The sequence below is a fragment of the Camellia sinensis genome, chromosome 7 (genome assembly GCF_055761805.1).
Source record: "Camellia sinensis isolate YWXY chromosome 7, ASM5576180v1, whole genome shotgun sequence".
NCBI classification, from domain to species: Eukaryota; Viridiplantae; Streptophyta; class Magnoliopsida; order Ericales; family Theaceae; genus Camellia; species Camellia sinensis.
The window spans coordinates 128,079,381-128,091,840 of record NC_138967.1 but is presented as its reverse complement, the minus strand read 5'-3'; the positions used below and the strand labels follow the sequence as shown (position 1 = coordinate 128,091,840).

The 12,460-nt window shown below is 26.7% G+C and overlaps 1 protein-coding gene across 5 annotated transcripts in view; it reads left to right on the top strand.

Moving 5' to 3' along the window:
• Positions 1-605: 605 nt before the first annotated feature.
• Positions 606-12,460, top strand: part of LOC114275033 (disease resistance protein At4g27190) — an 85,887-nt gene continuing 74,032 nt past the window's right edge. For 2 of the 5 annotated variants that reach the window (XM_082879353.1, XM_082879349.1), the window contains exons 1-3: positions 607-749; positions 947-1,071; positions 1,210-1,355. The gene's annotated coding sequence lies outside the window, so the exon portion shown is untranslated. Of the gene's footprint in view, positions 750-946; positions 1,072-1,209; positions 1,356-11,189; positions 11,315-12,460 lie in introns of those variants that run through there. The other 3 variants (XM_082879352.1, XM_082879350.1, XM_082879351.1) reach the window with 3 other exon arrangements.

Sequence of the window (12,460 nt, the reverse complement as noted above, 5' to 3'; positions counted from 1 at the left end):
CTTCGGCCCAAGGAAGAGTAAAGCTACTCCGGTCCGGAGGCAACTTGGAGTTAGGCCGGTCTCAGAGTTAGTCCGGTCGCAATATGTTCTGGGTAGGCCGGTTTCGGAATTAGTCCGGTCGTGACATACTATGGTTAGGTCGGTCAGAACTTGCTACTTGGAAGTTTGATCTAAACACACCAAGGTTGAACAGGGGCAGCCAAGGTAAGGAGTTAGAGGGGATGACCGAGCTAAGGACAGTTCGGCCCTCTGTGGCTCAGCATAGCCAATTTTACTTCGGTTACATGGAAGTTCGGCCATATAGAAAACCATTCCACTTGGTTTAAGCAGTGGGGGAGGGTGTAAAAGGATAAGCATTATCCTTAGGAGTATAAATCCTAGGAGGACTCTGCATGGAGAAATACAAGTCCTACTAGGATTGTGCCACGGGAAACTTATAAAAGCCCACAAACATCACATTGGAGGAGGTAATTGAACATAATTCTTTCTGAGAACATTGAGCTTTGTCTATTTGTCAAGTTTTCTGACTTAGGCATCGGAGAGGTTTCCGGCACACACCCGCCGGCTAGCTCACGTTTGTGTTTTCAGGTAGTAAAGCGACGTCGTACGGAGGAGCGTGGACTTGGTCAACAGGATTATACGAGGAGAACTATTTCCTCCCCGTACATATATATATATATATATATATATTTCTTCTTCTATTCATTACTTATTTGCAAGATCTGCAGATAGGTGAGCAAAAAGATAAGGTGAGCTATTCTTTGCTTAAATTATTGTTGTTTCGTCTCATCCTTCGTTTAAACAAACCACTACAAACTTTTACATCAAAGCTTTGACTGATAGTTATTGTTTCATTTCTCTGTTTTCATGGGTTTGATCATGTTCTGTTTCAATTTGATAAATACACTTTGCAAAAGCTATAGTTTTCAATTTTTTTATTGTTAAGGTTTGGTAAGACATTAAGCTATGCAAAGCTGAAGAATACTGATTTGGAAATTCTTGTGAATCTTGTTGGTGACAAGGAAAGATATTTAAAATCTCATATGGTGCTAAAATCTTGAGATCTTAGAGGTATTTCTTTTTATTTTGCGGACTTATTTATTTAAATTATGTACTCTTTTCTATGAATATTTTCATAGATCTTCTTGGCATCAATACATGATTAAAGTAAAGTGTTACCTCCTTCATGATTTTTTTATATTTGTGCAGAATTTTCTTTTCTGTACACCCTTCATTCAAAGTTGAATCTCTCTATCTCACCATGACTCAATATGACTCCAGATTGAGCAGGATTGATGGTGTTGGAATTTTGTCATTCATATCTAGATCGGGTTATTCTTGACATCATTTGAGAGGTAAAAATCTACCTAAGTTCCTTTTTCTTTTTCAAATCAATCTCTTTGAATCATAGATTTAGGCATGAATTTAGAAAAAGAAAAAAAAGAAAAAAAGGAAAAGGTGAGACAATTGTTAATAAAATATAAGCTAATTTTTTTTTTTTTTATTTCTCTTTTATTTTCAAATTTCTATTGAAATCTATATCCAAATACAGTGTTATTTCCTTGTTTGAAATTTGCATTCATTCAACGAAAGCTATGTTAGTATATTACATTGATAGTATGAATATGGGTGTCGTTGTGTGTCTGGACCGAATAATACTATAAATATATACTCAAAATTTAGTTGGGAAATTTATTAGGAAATCTTATTTGAAGTATTTGTATTCTAATTAATACATAACATATTCTTGTATTCTAAGTCTTATTATTTGGACATTTGATTCACTAAATCATAATTCTCAAATTTAAGGTATTTTTTGAACAATTGTACACTTGCAAAGATTTTTTAAACCCTTAACAAATTAGTGATGTGAACATTTATATTTGACAGTGTGAATAGTGTGAATATTTACATTACGGTACATTCACACTGTTAACATTAATGCACTTTACCTTATTATTATTAAGAATATTTTAGTAATTATGTCATTCATAAAATTTATTGGAATATAAAAAAATAATTTAAAAAAAATAGATAAAAAAAGAAGTTGTGAATAAATATCTCAATTTTATTCAACATTATTTAAATTTATTTTATGCATGGACCTAAAAAAACACCTCTTGAATCTCCATCGCAGGTTTGATGTATGGACAAATTTCTTTTTACTTTTTTGGACAGTAGCTTTAGTGGTCCTGCATCTCCTCAAATTATGAGATTAAAATATAATTAAAAGTACAATTATTAAATTAAAATGTAATTTATTAAATTCGTTGTTAAAAATTTGAGGTCAAACTAAATATAGATCTTCGACTTTTAAATGAATTTTGTAAAATTACCTGATAAAATGACACCCAATAAAATTAAAGTAAAAATTGAAAAAAAAAATTTATTGTAAAAATGTCTCTCATGGGCTTTTTCACTAAGGTGGATAAAAAAGTTCTGTAAAAAAAAAAAAAAAACTCTTTTTTTAGTCTTTAAACAAATCATGCCACCTTCATTATCTCTCTTTCTCTCTTTCTCTCACTTGCCTTGTGAAAAGATTACATTTTAACAGAACTCAATTTAAATTTTGAGTTCAAATTTGTCTAACCCAAAAAAAAAATATTCTCCAAAAAACAAAAACAAAAAAACATTTTTCACATAATCACTTTTTTTTTTTTTTTTTTGTGAAAATGATAGTTATGTGTTTTAATAAATATAAACATTTCTAATGATGTTACGTTTCTTAATAAATGTAAGCATTTTTTTTCATTTTTTTGTAACTTTGAGTTCAACTTTGACAATCAAAATTTTTTTTTGCCACAAATATTTTTTGACATAAAATTATTATGATTTATGGTGAGATAAAATTATGATTTATGTTATAAAATTTTAGGACATTATAAATTTTATTGTAGCAATTAGTAAATTGAATAAGAAAAATGCTTTACACCTCTAAATTGTGAGCTCTAGAAGTGCTCTAACCTGTGAGCCCCACTGTATGATTTGATGTTTTTGCCTTTGTTTTGTTTTTTTTTTTTTTTTTTAAGTTGCCATGTCACTAGTGCTCTTATTAAAGCTCTATTATTAGAGCTCTTAATCACCACCCATTGAATAATATAACATAAAACATTTTGGAGGGAGACAAACTCCCGTGGGATCTGTCACCCCCACCACACATTGCTCGAAGTCATGCTTGCATTATTGCTTTGGGCTTTGTACATTGAACTCTTTGCTTCCAGCAGAGAGTTGAAGCTTCAACTTTTCAAAAGTTGGTGGGACAAAAGTTGGGGTAAATATGAGGAGACAAAAGTAGGTGAATAATTTGTCCAAAAAAAAAAAAAAAATGGTGGGATAAGGTGATTGAGTTACATACAAGTGGTAATTGCCCGGGTTATAGAAATAAAAATAATGACTCGTGAGAGATGAGTCCGGACCCTCTCTAGCTTTTCTCTCTTACCTCTATGCCGGGCAACGGTCCAGAGTGGACCACAACATCCCATTCAAAATGTGTGAATGAGATTAGCTTAAAAAATAAAAAAACAAATTAACTCACTAACAACATGTCTCACCATTCTCTCACTAACATGTCCCACCATTCTCTCACTAAGAACATGTCCCACCATTTTATTAACCAAACAAGTTTATAATTTTTTTTAAAAGAAATAAAAAAACACACAGATTCAATCTTTGCATAGGTGCAAATCAAATATGTTTTTATTTTCTTTAAAACACAAATTTAATCTATGTATAGGTGCAAATTAAATACACTTTTTCTTTATTGTATATTTTCAATGATACTAATTTTATAAAATTAGAATTTTATATTAAAAATTATATATATATATATGTTTTATGAAAATAAAATGAAAACGATTAAAACGGTTTTTGAATTTTTTATTAGAAATGATAAAAGCAAAATTTCATATTAAAGATTATATATACTCTCTTCGTTCCAAAATAATAGTTACTTTTGAAGAATTTTATTTTTTTTGATAGTACAATTATTGCACTTTAAAAAAATTAATTTTTCAAAATTGCCCTTTGATAGTATAATTTTTTTAGAGAATATTAATTGTCATAATTATACTTTTTATATTATTAATGAATTTAAAAGAATGACAAAATAGAAAATTTATATTATTTTTGTCCTTAATTTTTGAAAATAGACTAATATTTTGAGATAATAAAAAATAAAATAAGGGACTAAATTTTGGGACAAAAGAAGTATATCTTATGAAAACAAAATAAAAAAATTAAAATAGTTTTTTTAATTTTTTATTAGAAATAAGAGAGAGAAAGAGAGAGAGAGAGAGAGAGAGAATGGTGGGACGTGTTGTCAGTGAGTTAATTTTTTTTTTTATAACTAATCTCAGCCGCACATTTTGAATGGGATGTTGTGGCCCAATCTAGACCGTTGCTCGATAGGGAGGCATGAGAGGAAAGCTGGAGAGGATCCGGACTCGTGAGAGATATGCCTAGGTGGGGTGAAGAAAAAAAAAAGAAAAAAGAAAAGGTTGAAATATTAAAAAAGTGTTGTGGGTTTGAAAGAGGTAGCGCATCTCTTGGCGCTTGGGTCTTAACTTGGATAGATAGAAAAAACAAATGACCTGTAAGAGATAATGAGATGAGTGTGGTGGGAGAGAGAATGACATGAGTGTGATTAAAAAAAAAAAAATTGGGAAGGGTGATGGGTTTAATTAATCAATTGTGGAGGACGGGTTGTGATTAAAAAAATAATTATGGATTTGGGAGAATGGAAATTTGAGAGAGAGAAAATGAGATGGGGAGCAAATAAGATGGGTTTAATAAAAAAAATGAAGAGTGGTGATGTATAGGGAGAGAGATTAGATTTCAGAGAGAAAAGAGAGAGAGAATGGGGATGAGGCCATTTTCATTTGGCCGGATGAACAGAGATGAGAGGCGGTGGTGGTGGGGTGGTTGGTGGTTGTGGTAGTTGGTGGGAGCCTCGCAAGAGGAGAGGTAGAGGAGAGAGAGGTTTGGGCTTAGATTTTGAGGTGAGAGAAAGCAAAGAGGTTTTGTAGAGTGATGATTTAAGAGGAGAGAGAGTGAGAGCATTTGGGCGAAAAATAAAGACATCTCAACGATTGAATTTTGGATGAGACAATCTGAATCATTGAAACAAAATATATCTCTGGTACATTTTGGACATTTTCAAAAACTTTCTTGCTATATTAGGTTTTGTTTGAGATGTGGATTGACTTTTTGGCCTCGAGTTAAAAAGTTTAGTTTGGGATGGACTTTTTGATTTTTTTGATTTTTGTGAGAGAAAAAATGAAATGATTATAATTTGGATGTGATATTTTGTTTTATTGATTTTTATAGTCTAATTTTTTTTTTTGGTTTGAGACTATTTTAGCCAAAAATCCAACCCAACTATATGCCAAATGAGTGCTATATAGATTTGAGGTCCTGTTTGTTTTTAGAGATAGAATGGAAGTGATTGATAGTGAGGGGATTAATAATGAATGGATTAAGTAAAATTATGTTTGTTTTGATGGTAGTTGTTAATGTGGGGATTGTTAAATTATTACCCTATAAAAGAAATATAAAATATTAAAACAAATAAAATTATGATTTTTACTTAACAAAAAATACAAAAATATTGAATATTAATGTTTAAAAAAAATGCCCAACATGTAAATAAAAAAATAAAAAATAAAAAAATCAAATTCCATGGGACTAATTTTCTAACATCATCTCCACTTCTTTCATCTCAATCCCAACACCCTAATTTTTAGAGGTAGAATGGAGGAGATTGATAGAGAGGAGATCTATACTATATATATAAACAAATGTAGTGGAGTATGGGAATTCTCCAAACTCTTAATACTAAATTCTTATGGATTCTCTCTCCTACGTGTCACTTCTCAAGTCTCCCCTCCCACTTTTCCTAATTTTTAATCATTTGTCAATTATCTAAATCTCAAAAGCCAAAAGGATTATATATATTTAAATAAAATGATAAATATTTAAATATGAACAACAAAGAGGTAGAGATAAAAAATATAAAATAAATAAAATAAAAAGATAACTATTCAAATTTCAACTACAAAATAATATAAAGAGTCAAATAAAAGGCAAAAAAAAAAAAACTAAAAAAAAAATATTACGAGTCAATTAATTATAAAAATAAAAAGTTAACTATTTATATATGAACAATTAAAAAAAATTTAAATAAAAAAATATTACGAGTCAAATGATTTTTAAAATAAAAAGGTAATTATGTATATATGAATAACAAATAAATATAGATGAAAAAATATACAAAAATAAAAATATAACTATTTAATGAAAATTCAAATAAAAGATAACAAAATATTTATATAAAAAAAAGAATAAGATTGGGATATAAATATCCGAAAAATATGACAATTTTTTTAACGATCCATATTTATCTTTTGTTAGTTTGTTATAGAATTTCTATATATTTCAACTTAATCTTTTTAAAATTTATCTTTAAGTGGAACTTAATATTTTATCATAAAAACTATTACGAGTCAATTAATTATAAAAATAAAAAGTTAACTATTTATATATGAACAATTAAAAAAAATTTAAATAAAAAAATATTACGAGTCAAATGATTTTTAGAATAAAAAAGTAATTATGTATATATGAATAACAAATAAATATAGATGAAAAAATATACAAAAATAAAAATGTAACTATTTAATGAAAATTCAAATAAAAGATAACAAAATATTTAAATAAAAAAAAGAATAAGATTGGGATACAAATATCCCAAAAAGATGATAATTATTTTAACGATCTATATTTATCTTTTGTTAGTTTGTTATAGAATTTCTATATATTTCAACTTAATCTTTTTAAAGTTTATCTTTAAGTGAAACTTAATATTTTATCTTTTAAAATTATCAATTATTTATCCATAAAAATTTTAAACATGATAGAATTCCATATATATTTTTTGTTTAAGCATAATTTTTTTAATATAAAAACAAGCTCCTGCAAAAGAAACCATGAATAGAAAATTGGGGGGGAAAACAATCAACATTGAGTCATTTCTGATCCCTTTTCAGTGCCTAAAAATCTTAAATATTTGTTTTACATTTGAACTGTGTACTTGCATGAGTTTTTACATTTGTAAGAAAGTGAGTTAATATAAATGAATATTATTATTTTTAATTTTTTTTGGTTACAATCTGTATTTTTCCTTATTTTTTTCTTTTTGTTAATAATGTGTCATTTAATTGAGATTTTATTCTTTTTTTTTTATATTTATAAAAGCACTGTAATTATCAATTTGTAACTCTCTCACTTATTGATTATTTGTGTTTAAATTTTTTTTTGGGTGTAGATGTTAGATTGAAAATGAAGAACACATCAAAATTTATTGAATATGGGTTATACTTTAAATGTATTCATCAGTTGATTTTTTATTGTTGATTATCCTATTGAAATAATTTATGATTAAACTTATTTTTAGTAACTCATTTCCTTTGAGAACTAAACCACAAATTTCTTCTCTGCTTAAATTATTTATTTATTTATTTAGATGCAGAGTTTGAGCAAATGGAAGATATCTCATATTTAAAATGTTAATTTTTTTTTCAATAATTTAAATATTTATATTCTTTATGTTTGTCAATTCAAGTATAATGCATTTTCAAACATTTTTTTAAATTTTTTTTATAATCATTCCAAACCTATTTGTGTTTAATGAATCAATATAGCGAAAAAACAAATAGCATGTAAAAAATTTTAACTACTAACTAAATATAGGGGGAATTACAATTAATTTTATTTTAATTTATTATATTATATGAGATGATTAATGTAATATTTACTATTGATTAAGCAAAATTAGTGTTACTTAAATTTAATATATTAGTCATTTTGATTAATTATAATATGCCTTTATTACTCTATTTTTGGTTGTCTGAAGTAATTCTTAGATAAATTAGCTATTATATATGTGATGATTTACTAATGTATGATAGTTTTTTAAAATTTTCAATAATGTGAAATATTAAATATTTTTAATGATGTGAAGTACGATTTATATACACAAACCAAATAAAAATGTTAAAAAATATAAACAAATAGCAAAATTTTTTTTAGTAATTATTGACTTTCTAAAAAGCTGTGCATCGCACGGGTGACCACTAGTTAGTAATGAAGAGATTGTTAGTGAGGGAATTAAGTAAAATTGTGTTTGTTTTGATGGTAGTAAAAAATTTTAACTACTAACTAAATATAGGGGGAATTACAATTAATTTTATTTTAATTTATTATATTATATGAGATGATTAATGTAATATTTACTATTGATTAAGCAAAATTAGTGTTACTTAAATTTAATATATTAGTCATTTTGATTAATTATAATATGCCTTTATTACTCTATTTTTGGTTGTCTGAAGTAATTTTTAGATAAATTAGCTATTATATATGTGATGATTTACTAATGTATGATAGTTTTTTAAAATTTTCAATAATGTGAAATATTAAATATTTTTAATGATGTGAAGTACGATTTATATACACAAACCAAATAAAAATGTTAAAAAATATAAACAAATAGCAAAATTTTTTTTAGTAATTATTGACTTTCTAAAAAGCTGTGCATCGCACGGGTGACCACTAGTTAGTAATGAAGAGATTGTTAGTGAAGGGATTAAGTAAAATTGTGTTTGTTTTGATGGTAGTTGTTAGTGTAGGGATTGTTAAATTATTTTTATATAAAATAAATATAAAATAATAAAACAAATAAAAAATACAAAACATTAAACATTAATTTTTTTAAAAAAATGCCCAACATGTAAAAAATTTTAAAACAATAAAAATAAAATAAAAAATTTCTAGAAAAAAATAAAACAAATAAAATAATGATTTTTACTTAACAAAAAATATAAAAAATTAAACATTAATGTTAAAAAAAAATGCCCGACATGTAAAAAATAAAATAAAAAATAAATAAAAATAAAAAATTTCTAGTCCGCCGGACTATTTTTCTAATACTAAGTCTTGGAGGCCCCTCCAACTCCCCTTGGAGAGCCCAATCCTAATCCGAAGTTCACTATCAATCCCCTCCTCATTTCTCAAAACAAAAACAATATTAGTAGGTCCCACCTCACTACCAATCCCAATTCTCCCTCTAACTCTCCAAGCAAACGGGGCTATAGGATTATGAATTCCCTTTCCATCTCTCAAAACAAATATAACATCTCTCAAAACAAATATAACATATAGTGCGTTTCATTTCCATCTCAATCCCACACTTGTCTCCCAAAACAAATGGGGTCTGAAGACTATCAAGTTTTGGAAGGCCACGATAAGCTCTATGTTTGGGATTCCAAATGTTCACTTTTAAGTATTTTTGTGTAGATAAGTTTTAAAAAAGAAAATAAATTTATTGATAAAACATAGTCACATAATTTCTATATTTTTTTAAAAAATAAATAACAAATATAATTTAAAAAATATATCATTAATTTTTTAAAGATGGATACATTAAAATTATATAATTATATTTATTGAATTAATATGATTTTTTCAAGAATAATCTAAACACAAGTACCTAAAAATAAATAATTCAAATTAAGGAAACGGAAGTTGAGGGGGACTCACAAACCAAAAATTCGACGGTGTAATCCTATAATCCTTTAGATGACTAGAGAGATGTCAAGGGATATGTACAGAAGCATATTTTGAACATTTATTTATATCTTATATTGTAATAGTAACTGCACTCTCTTTTTGAAATTTTCTTTGGTTCTAATTTTTTAAATTCAATTTTTTAGATATTGAGTTTTTTTTTTTTTGTTTTTGTTTTTAATAACTTTTTTTCAATATTTTAAGTAAATTTTTTACTTTTTAGATACACTTAATATAAATACAATTAAAAAGTATAATATTTATGAAAAAAATTATAAAAAATTAATACCAAAAATAAAAAAATACAAAAATTCACAGGTTGTTTGGGATGACCTAAATAAGTGTACTTTTTGTCTTTTTACGAAAAGATGTGCAGAAAAGTAGAGAGATGATGTGATGGAAAAAAGATAAAAAGATAAAAAGTGTGTACTTATTTAGGATAGCCAAACTTGGCCTCAGTATATTTTAATATTTTTATGTATTTATTGATTATTTAAATATTTTCTTACAAATATTTTATTTTTTAGGTGCATCTAATTACCTAAAATATTAAAAAAATTCATTAAAAATAAAAAACACAAAAATAAAAAACTCAATTTAAAAAAAAATTGAATTTAGAAAATTGGAGCTAAACAAATTTGTTAGAATAAATTCATATTAGATCAAGTCCATATAAAAAGATGTTCAAAATTTAAGTCCCTTGGTTATTAAATTGGGAGCTAGTTTCTTTTCCGGTCCATAATTTGGGTTGGAAATCATTGTTCGAGACTACGGATCCCATCTCAACGTCGAACCATTCATTTTATTAGGTACTTCATGTACATTACCCATACAAAAAATTACATCAATTTGATAATTATTTTTTTCGCTTTTGTAATGAATAATTAAAAAAAACAAATGAAGTATTTTAAAAACACAATTGTTGTCTATTTTTTTGTTGACAAACACGATAAATTGAATAAATTACGATTATCGGATTAACTTAATTATTTAAAAAAAAAATGATACAAGAAGTGTCGAACAAAATGAACTATTCGAATAATTGAACCAATACACTTGATACACTTCACAATCTAGACTAGTTCCATACAATCCAAATTATGAACCAGAGAAAATTCATCTCCTTTAAATTTTGAGAGCTGAGATCCACACTTTATACGTCTTTTTTTCTCGCCCCAAACTTATCCCAAATCTTTCCATGAGCCGTCTTGCTAGTCCTGATTAATCCACCAACTCGATCAATGCTCGTACACCTGTCACTCTATATCCAAATTTAAAATGTTAGAAACACTAAATATTTTACTTAATTTTTTACAAAATATTCACATTAGATGGGTTTCACATGAGGGTGGATCTCACCCCCTCATGTGGTTAAATCTTTGGTAAACTTTTTGTATGCCTAACATTGCTCACGGTGCTAAAATCTTGGAATCTCAGTAGTATCATTTTTTTTTTTTTATTCTTCAGACTCATATCTTTAAAAGGAATGATTTGTCTCATGTTTAAATTTCAACTGGATCACATAGTTAAGATTTTTTACCAACCAAAGTTAATCAACGGAGTTCTCTTACTAGTCAGAATTAATGAAAGGATTCAACTAGAGCATGAGTTAGAATACTGGGCCAAGGAATTTCACAATTTCATTAAAAAATCATGTCATTTGGTCCATGGTGGGGAAAATTGCAATTCTATGGTACTGATCTATAATTTTTATGATACTAAAGTACATAGTTGCATTGTCATGAATTTCCTTGGCCTTGACATGTTTCGAAATAGATCTATTCATTATTTTTCTATAGGTTTATTTGTTGTTGTTTTTTTTTAAATTTATTTTTTATTTTTAATATTGATCTTTTTTTTTAAAGATCTTGAAAAGACAAACACAATTGGTTTGTTTTTCAGAAAAATTTTTGGGAAAAATTCTCTACAAACAAATTTTCAAGAGTAATCAAACCAAATAAATTTTTTCAAAAAAAATCTCAAAATTTTGTTTGGTTACCTACTTTTCAAAATCACACTCTCTCTCTCATACACATCAAATCAATCACTTTTTTTAAAACTCTCTCCCCAAAACAATTTTCCAAAACCATTTTTGAAAAAAAGGCAAACCAAATAAGTTTTCGTACTTTTTATCTCAAAAATTACTTTATAAACACAAACCAAACATACCCAAAAATATGATTTTATTAAAAATTGATATATGTAGTTAAAGTTATAACATCTTAAAATTTTATGAACACTACACATAAAAAGGTAAATATGTCAAAAAAATTCTTTGCCATAAAATGTTTAGACTTGCAAATGAGAAAGTGTTGTGCATGTCACCTTCTAACTAAGAAAAACCAAAATTTGGATCTCTGCCACAAAACAATCAATGAGCGGGACTGTTGACCAATTTTTCCTACAATTATTCATTTTTCTTGTGATTGTTTAATAACTAATGTAAGTAAAATTTTCTTTTATAAAAGTTAAATTTATTTTGTTTGATACACTTTTTTTTTTTTTTTTAATCTCGTTTTGCTACACTTATCAGTCTTCTAATAATTTTTTTGACTTCTTCCTTACATCTTAATATATGGACATGAGTACAATAGGGGGTTGAGAATCCATATAACATGGAGCAAAAGTTATAGAATTATGGCTTATCTTCTTTGACATCAAAGATCAAATAACTCAATTTTTTGATTAGCAAAATAAAATCTACATTAATAAAAAATACTCGTATTCTCAAGAAATAATAAAAACTCTCTTATTGTGATTGTTAACATAATAACTCTTAATTTTGTTGCCTTCTACTGCAACAATATTCATGTAGTGAGATTCTGTTTCTGCATTATTT